The 6,998-nt window shown below is 41.0% G+C and overlaps 1 long non-coding RNA gene across 1 annotated transcript; it reads left to right on the forward strand.

Moving 5' to 3' along the window:
- Nucleotides 1-3,102: 3,102 nt before the first annotated feature.
- LOC309334768 lies at nucleotides 3,103-5,880 on the forward strand. Its single transcript, XR_014153261.1, has 2 exons — nucleotides 3,103-3,842; nucleotides 4,469-5,880. It is a non-coding gene; the product is annotated as an uncharacterized lncRNA (long non-coding RNA).
- Nucleotides 5,881-6,998: the final 1,118 nt, after the last annotated feature.

Genomic DNA, 6,998 nt, shown 5'->3' on the forward strand with positions numbered 1-6,998 from the left:
TTCTTGTCTCCATAATATGTGCCTGGCTTCACCACAGTTATCTGTTGCTAGAGAGATCAGCAATGAAGCACAGTTGATAAAGGAAAGCTGGCATTTATGAACTAGGGAGACAGTAAATAAATGTAAAATGGTTTGTTGAATTGAGCAGTAGGGTGCCATAAGAGGCTTCACAAAGCAGACTGTGGCTTTTGCATCGTCTTTCTCCAGTTTTCCCAATCGTCATTTTTTGTGTGTTGGTTTATATGCGACAATGGCTGCAAGAATTTTAATAGCGTCAAATTGGAAAGGAGAAAAGGTACCAACAAAATTGGAGTGGCAACAAAAACTAATGGAGTATGCAGAACTGGCCAAAATATCAGGAAGAATAAGAGACCATGCAGATCAAGCATTTTTTAATAAATGGGGTTTATTTTAAAATTATATAAAATATGACAACAACATAAAATCTGTGGCAGCTTTTGAATAACTTCTGTTATACATTGAACAGGACTAAGAAAGTACAATATCTTAGCTAGGCAATTATTTAAAATAGATACAAATAGTGTGCTAGATAAATAAACATTCAAAGCTAGATGGAATTGGCAGGAAGTCAACGGAACTAGAAGAAGACTGTGATAAAGTGTAATGGATATTGACAATTTTTTAATGTTTATTTGTTATGGATAACTTTGATTGTATGTTAGTTTTTTTTTCTTTTTAAAGTTCAATAAAGCAATAAAAAAATTTGTGTGAGTGTTGAACTTACAGCAGTACTAAGAAGGCTGACTCTGGGCTTCTGGGGGAAAGCAGAGACTTCCCCCAAATGCCTTCTGGTGGCCCCAGTGCCAGAAGGCTGAGTCACTGCTGTTGGAAGGAGAGGGGGAGGCAGCAACAGGATCATCCGTGTGACCAGGAATGCTTTTTACCAGCTCTGGCCAGGATACCAGCTACAGTCATTCATAGACCACGGCAGCCTGACCACATTGGACCATGTATTGGTCTGATTACTGTCATGCACTTTATGTGGGGCTGTCCTAGTATCTGGTCCTGAAGCTTCAACTGGTCCAGAATGCAGCAGCCAGACTGCATTAATTTGCAAAGCCCTAAACAACCTGAGCCCAAGAGGGCTACCTTATTCCTTATACTCCACCTTGATCACTGAGATTCTCTGATGGAGTGCTTCCAGTGGTTCCCCACACCCCTGAAGTTTGGCCATCACTAGGGGCAGAACCTTAAGCATGGCAGCCCCTGTTCTGTGGAACTCCCTACCTGGAGAAGAAGCAAGGTGAGATACCAATGCTGTAAGCAAATTTGGGTTGAGATGCTTTGGACATCCCACAATTTGTACAAAAACAAACAGTATAACCCGAATGGATTGCCTGCCTAATCACTATTTTGATATATTACATATACCAGAACATAATTTTGATTTCCCCCCCCCCTCCATTTTGCAGATGGTAAACCAAATCTGTGCGACATTACCATGAGAGCCAGTGGTAAGAAACCAGAACTGCAAAGTCCAAATCCAGTTCTGTTCTCTTGAGCACACCAGCTTCCTATGAATCCAGGTGTAGACTGTTTCAGCTCCTCTTCGTAGCCTCATTTTATAAAAGGTGCCTTCCCAGTATCCTTTTGATGCATCTAAGTTCATCTCATCTTGCTGAAATTAACTATAGCTTTTCCCAATTTAGATTATTCAATCCTGGCATATAAACACTCTCTCTCTCTCTCTCTCTCTCTCTCTCTCTCTTTCTCTCTTACAGATATATTTGACTATTTGTTATGAATGGGGATCCAGAAGTTGCAGTACTTAATTCTTTACCATTCTGGTCACTGGTGATTAAAATTCTTTAGTTCTCTTACAGTGTTAAGTGGCTCTGATGTCGAGCAAAAATGCTTCCCATCCAACCCTGTTAGGCTTTGATGCACGGCACTGAAAGAATCTGCTGAGAATGCCTTTGAAACGCAGCCATATATACATGGGCATACATATATCATACCCAGGCGCATACAGATGCAGGGATTACTATATAAATAACATTTACAAACAAACAAACAAAACCTGTTACACGCTACACTGGCTTCATGAATTTATAGCATATGGCACCGAAGCAGTCGGAAAAACTGTAAACTATAAAGAGGGTTTACACAATTCCTTCATTTATCAAGTTGCAGTGAGTAATTTGTTCACCAGGCAGGAAGGAGGAAATATGCACAGCCAGAATGTGTATGCATCTCCAAGGTTCACACTAGAGATTGTCTTAGAAAACACACGCATGATTTGAATTCCAACTTGAAAAAACTCAGCAGCAGTCCCAGAGCTAATGTTATTACAGCAGCAACAGAAGTACTTTAAAACCTAAAATCTGGATCCGGCTCAGCAAAAGTAGTCCATGGAACCTGGAGGGGCATCCCCATGCTAGTTAAGGGATATTCAGGGGAAGACGAAGACGAAGACGAAGACGAAGACGAAGAAGAAGAAGAAGAAGAAGAAGAAGAAGAAGAAGAGTTTGTTTGTTTTTTAAAAATTATATTTATTCAAAATTTCAAAAATACATAGGTATATAAAAAAAGATGAAAAAGGAAAGAAAACCAAGAAAATACAACAGCAAAACAGAAAAAAGAATAGAAAACATAAATAACAAAGAAAAATACAAATCCAAATTACATCCTTTCAGCAAATTCTTCCCATACTTCTCAATTTTTATTTAAATAATTTATCTTAACAATCTGTCTCTTTTTTTTTGTTAACTCAACATATCCTTTCCAACTTTTACTATATTCTGTTATTCAATTTACCGTTAATTTCTTTAACCTTATCTTACCTTAAAAACCATAAAATTTCAAAGTTTAAACCATATTTATACATAACTCCTTCAAACCTTTCTACTAAAGCCAATTAATTCCTTTCCAGAATATTCCCTGATATTTCATTAGTATCACACTAATTCCAAAAATAAAAGAAGTATATATATATATATATATATATATATATATATAATTCTCTTCTAATTTTATCCAACGTCGCTTCTTCCTGGTTTCGGGTTATGTCAGTCCTTTCTAGCCATTACATCCAGTCCATCAATCTGGTGTTCTAATGTCCGAGGCTCTTAGGAATTTGGAGTTGATATCCCTCCTTTCACTCCCCTTAAGGAGTCTCAAAGCGGCTAACAATCTCCTTTCCCTTCCTCTCCCACAACAAACACTCTGTGAGGTGAGTGAGGCTGAGAGACTTCAGAGAAGTGTGACTAGCCCAAGGTCACCCAGCAGCTACATGTGGAGGAGCGGAGATGCGAACCCGGTTCACCAGATTACGAGCCCATCACTCTTAACCACTACACTATGCTGGGAGTTCTAAGCTGCATACCAGGAAACTACAAGATGTTACAGTCACATATTTGGGTAGTGAAGATTGTGCTTACTACCGGAGAAGGTGAAGCAAGTTTGGGGAAGTGAGTTGGTTTCACAAGAGCTCCACCTCAGCTTTAATTGTGCAGCCAGAATTTCCTGGCATGTGGCTGAATCCCATCCCTAAAGAGTGATTGTCTGGAAGCACCCTCTGATACAAGTTGCATCTTGTGGTTGGTGCATTCACATCAAGCTCCAGGGCTTGGAACGATACTGAGTCTTAATTTAATTCCAGAGATATGAATTTGAGTCAACTTGCCCCAGCAGGTTTAGCATTGTGAGCCCTGTTTTGAAATGGAAGAAAATGACTATTTTGGTGGTTGAAATACATCACAGAGGTTCAGAAGACGTGGAGTGTGCTTTGAGCTCTGCAACTAATTTGCTGCCTGACTTTGGGAATTTCATCTCAAGCTTCCTATCTGAGAGGGAACCTTATCAACTTCGATCTCACAAAGGTAACTTGGACTGACAGCTCTAAAGCATGTGTCTTGAGATTATTCTTTGCTGTTTCTCCTGTTTTCATCTATTCCAAAACCCAGAAAACAATAGTAGATAAAATGGGAACTTAACAGGTATGTTTAGGGGAACTCTAACCTTGCTGTAACAAAAGCAACCCTTCAGCCTTAGATCTGCAGGTTGGCGTGATCAGAGTTAATGAAGATTATTGATTCAGTCATATTATCCTGAATCAACAATTCTTGCTTACCCAGGCAAGTAATCTCAGGGATGTAAACCACACATCTTTCTTTACTATCTCAGATCATGGCTTGTTTGCTATGAATTATGAACTCTAACCATATCAGAATGCATGCTATTATTTACACAGTGGTTAGCAACTGGCAGGCCCCGGATTCAACTCTTCCAAGAAGAATTGCCAGCTGGCTCACAAAGAAACCCCTATCCCAGGTTATCTTCAGTCTCTTCAGACAAGAATAGCAGCAGTCGTTGTCACGGGAGCTTTACACCTGCCTTGGTGCTTCCAGGAAGCTTAATAATTGAGAGTTGGCAGGGGGCAAGATGAGGATTTGAAGCATCGCACAGGTAGCTGCTAGCTAATCCATTTCCTGTTTATTTCTTCCAGGTTATTACAGAATGGGGAAATGCTTGCACAGTTTCCAGGCAACCACTCATAATTCCTTTTATTTTCCTCAACCACTTTGATGATGAAGGGCTTATCTCCACATTAAAGAAAAATGTATGTTGTCCTCTGCTCCTAAGATTGCATTACTTCAGCAAGCAAGGCTGTGAGTGTATGAAAAAATGTGTGTGTACCATGTGTACAAGAAAACCAAGTTATCTCTGGCCCATAGGAGCTAACTCCTACGGGATGAGGTCCCTTCACTCCCCCAATGAAATATTTGAGGGGGCCAGTCCCCCGCAAGTTGATGGGCATTGCAGGGCAGGGCTTATCTGCTCTCTCCCCAATAAATTATTCAATTTGGCACCCCTGCTCTGGCCTCAGTTTCTACATCAGAAGCCCAATTTCATTTAGAAGATAATCTGGATGTCTTCAATTGTGAATAGCTCCTGCTGGTTTTTTGTTTTGCTTTTTGTTTGCTTGTTTTCTTGCTAGGATGTGGCCCTCCAGATACAGTGGTACCTCTGGTTACAAACTTAATTCGTTCCGGAGGTCCGTTCTTAAGTTGAAACTGTTCTTATCTTGAGGTGCCATTTAGCGAAAGCACGCCTCTGGTGTGAGACTTTTACTCACATCCCGGGGCAAAGTTCACAACTGGGACCAACTACTTCTGGGTTAGTGGAGCTTGTAACTTAAAGCATGCATAACCATAAGCATTCATAACCAGAGGTACCACTGTATTGCTGGACTATAACTCCCATCGTTCCTGATTACTGGCGGGAGCTGTAGTCCAACTTCATCTGCAGGGCCACCAGTCCCCTGTCCCTATTTAGATTTTTGCATTGGTTTTATTGCTTAATTTTAGCATGAACAGCTCTGAGAGCCGTAGCCTGCAGGATAATGTGTAAAACCAACCGAGTTCTGACTACTTTTGTTTCTCTTGTGGCTGATGATAAAAGTCTCTGGGTACCCATGGATAGAAATATGTTCCCACAGCCCCCTCTTTCAGACCACATGGGTCTGTAGGTCTGTGCATATTTGCAAGGCATTTTTAAAAGTGCATAATACATGTCACATGCTCTATCTGGGAAATGGATTTCTATTCCCAGTGGAGAGTATGAATTGTGTAATTTTCATCCTTGCCATCCTGTCCCAGTGCAAGCTGTTCAGATCTTCCTTTTGTTTCAGCCAAGGCCCCATGGAACACTTGAGCTGGGTTTGGGCTCTGGGGTCATTGCTAAGCAGTTTCCCCTTTTATCTCTTTCAGCGATGGCAGATGCATCTTGAAACAAACCTACAAGGTGCGGCTTTACAGCATCCCTTATTCGCCGGCACCTTTGAGACTCCAGTTCATTGAAAGTAATAAAACCACATCATCAAAAATAATACAAAATAATAAAAACCTTTTGAACAGGCTTTGGGCTCTGCTGCGCTACTTGGTAACGGATATTCATCTTCCTGGAAATTGTGTTGCTTGATTCAGTGCTGCAGTATGAAAGCACCAGCTGCCTCCCTAGCCTTGTTAACCCACTGAGTGCCAATGCTGCACTCTTTGAACAAATATGACATTTTCTAATTGATGCAAAGTGGAGTGTGTGTGTGTTGTTCAGGCTGCAAGCAAATCATGCATATGGTCAGAGGAATCTTCTGCTCCAGCAGGAGTGAGGTAGCACAGTATGTTTACACATATGTAGGATGTGTCACAGATGGCAAAATTAGTTTTGCCAGTGACACTGGTGGCCCTCACAGGGGCCTCCAAAAGCTGCACTTGGGTCTAAGTTTCCTTCTTGTGGTTAGGGTGGATAGTGCACTAATTGCATTTGATGTGATTCAAAGGAGCTCCTGTTTTACCTTTTAGTAGTTTTGGTAATTATGGTGGGTTTGCTCCAGCAGATAGAAAGCTTTGCTCATCTAACACAATAAAAAGTGGCTCGCCTCCAAAAATGGGCAGGACTTATTCCATATTGACAATATACTGGTACTCACCAATCAGCATGGACATGGAGAAGAAGCAAAAAAACAAAACAAAGGTGCAATGAAGTGACAAGAAAAGTATAAGCAAAGCTAATTTCATGCATCTGCAAGGGATGCAGTTTACTGTCATTGCTGTCCTGCTAATAAACTTTGAACTCTCTGTAGCCAAATGAGCAAATACTCCTCCCCTACCCTCAAAATCAGAGGGAGATATTCACTGGGACCATTGTATGAGTGAGGGATTTTAAAATACTCCCTCCCTCCCTTGCTGCAATCCTGATCATGATCCTTCAGCCCACTCCACTACAATTTGGAGATGGGGGGAAAGGGGTGGAAAGACGAAACTATTTAGAAATGGAAGGGTTAAAGTGATAGAGTCATCTACCCACACTGGAAGAGTGGCAGATGCAGCTGATGGACTATATGCAACTGGCTGAGATGACTGGCAGAATCCGTGATCTGGGAGAAGAGAAGATGGAGGAAGACTGGGAGAAATTCAAGATGTATCTACAAAAACATTGTAATTTGGTTGAATGTTAAGAAGGATGCTAGATTATAA

This window comes from Podarcis erhardii, assembly GCF_964252035.2.
Source record: "Podarcis erhardii genome assembly, chromosome: 2".
NCBI classification, from domain to species: domain Eukaryota; kingdom Metazoa; phylum Chordata; class Lepidosauria; order Squamata; family Lacertidae; genus Podarcis; species Podarcis erhardii.